Source organism: Otolemur garnettii, unplaced genomic scaffold, assembly GCF_000181295.1.
Source record: "Otolemur garnettii isolate 467f Iridium unplaced genomic scaffold, OtoGar3 scaffold00046, whole genome shotgun sequence".
NCBI lineage: Eukaryota > Metazoa > Chordata > Mammalia > Primates > Galagidae > Otolemur > Otolemur garnettii.
Genome location: NW_003852441.1, coordinates 1,736,356 through 1,738,746, shown reverse-complemented (window position 1 = coordinate 1,738,746; position 2,391 = coordinate 1,736,356).

The window sequence follows — 2,391 nt, the reverse complement described above, 5'->3', positions numbered from 1 at the left end:
TTACAACTACAAACTACAAAAAAATTGCCACAATTTGTTTTTTTTCTTTTTCTTTCTTTTTTTTTTTTTTTTTTTTTTTTGAGACAGAGTTTCACTTTGTTGCCCTCAGTAGAGTGCCATGGCATCACAGCTTACAGCAACCTCCAGCTCTTGGGCTAGGCGATTCTCTTGCCTCAGCCTCCCTAGATGCTGGGGCTACAGGCACCTGCCACAATGCCCATCTATTTTTGATGTAGTTGCCACTGTTGTTTTAGCTGGCCAGGGCCAAGTTCGAACCCATCGCCCTGAGTATATGGGGCCTGTGCCCTGCCCACTGAGCCACAGTGTTAACTCTATAAACATTTATCATAAATGACCAAAACTGACTCAAAAAGACTTAACAGCAACAACAAAGCCCTCAGAAGAAATACTAAACTTTCTTTTTCTTATTTTTTTCTTGGTTTTTTTTTTGGCCAGGGCTGGGTTTGAACCCACCACCTCTGGCATATGGGGCTGGCACCCTACTCCTTTGAGCCATAGGTGCCACCCTCTTTTTCTTACTTTTAAATAAAATACACCAGGCCAGGTATCTATAATCCTAGCACTCTAGGATGCCAGGGCAGGAGGATCCCTTGAGCTCAGGAGATTGGGACCAGGCTTAACAAGAGTGAGACTCCGTCTCTACTAAAAATAGAAAAACTAGTCAAGCATCATGGTGGGCACTTGAAGTCCTAGCTACTTGAGAGGCTGAGGCAGGAGGATCATTTGAGCCCAAGAGTTTGAGGTTGTTGTGAGCTACGATGATAGCATGACACTCTACCTAGGATGACAGAGGGACACTCTATCTCAAAGAAAAGAAAAGAAAAGAAAAGAAAAGAAAAGAAAAGAAAAGAAAAGAAAACAGAAGCAGAGACAGCAAGCACAGGCAAGAGAAAACAAAAACACACTGAACTTTATTGCCTCATGAAATTCACTGGGCAGGGCCGGGATAAACCAGCCCCATGCATTGTTTTCCTGTTTCCAGAAGGTAAGTGCCTGCAGGCCCTCTTGCCGGACCCTTCAGCAAGGGGAGATGACCGGACACAGATCCATTTTAGACAAGAGAAAAGTGTTATCTGCAAAACAGGTGCGTGGTCAGACTTCAGAAAGAGGATCGCCAAACAAGAAAACACTACAGATTTCTGAAGGAAAACAAAAGACAAACATACTAAAGTCACTAAGCCTGTCTGTTCTTCACATGAAAAAACAGCAAAATTCTCATTTGAAAATCATGTCCTTAGCGGCCGCATAACACGTCTTCAGGTATTCGGCATTACAAAGTCAGGGGAAAGTGTTTAAGCTCAGAAAGCCTACAGTTTACAGGCAGGACTGAAGTTTCATTGATTTGGGATACCAGAACTTGAAAGAGCGACCTTGGGGTTCTTTTATTTATTTATTTATTTATTTATTGGCCAGGGCTGGGTTTGAACCCACCACCTCTGGCATGTGGGGCTGGCACCCTACTCCTTGAGCCACAGGTGCTGCCCTATTTATTTATTTTTGAGATAAGAGTCTTGCTATGTTGCCCTGGGTAGAGTGCCGTGGCATCACAGCTCATAGCAACCTCCAAATCTTGGGCTTAAATGATTCTCTTGTCTTAACCTCCCAAGTAGGTGGGACTACAGGCGCCTGCCACAACACCCAGCTATTTTTTGTTGCAGTTGTCATTGTTGTTTTAACTGGCCTGGGCTGGGTTTGGACCTGCCAACTTTGGTGTATGTGGCTGGTGCCATAACCACTGAGCTATGAGTGCCGAGCCAGACCTTGAGGTCCTTTGCTTGTTGGCTTAGTGTATCTGAGGGTCCAGAGTGTTTGATCTGTGATTTTTTTCCTACCTGTGAGGTGTGGTTCTATGCACTGAGCTGTTACTATAGCTGTCCCGAGTGTCTTTGTTTCCACAGAGGAAAATGGAGCTTTAGCTTGGAGCAATCATACCTCTTGAACCCTCCCTCCTGAGGAAAACGCCAGTTAGGTGCAAAAAGCATTTTTTTCCCCTTCATGAGTAGATGGTCGACATTGTCTTTATCCCTGGAATTAGGTATTCCCACAGAGTGTGTCTGCAGGCAGCTCTTCCTGCCACTTTCCTGGGCCCTTTCTCTGCAGATTCACCTGCTTCCTCAGCTCAGCCAAAGATTCAGGCGGCACCCGCAGCTCAGTGGGTAGGGCACTGGACACATACACTGAAGTTGGCAGGTTCAAGCCCAGCCTGGGCTTGCTAAAACAACAACGACACTGCAACAAAAATATAGCCGGGTGTTGTGGTGGGCACCTGTAGTCCAGCTACTTAGGAGGCTGAGGCAAGAGAATTGCTTGAGTCCAAGAGTTGGATGTTGCTGTGAGTTGTGACACCATGGCACTTTACCCAGGGCAACA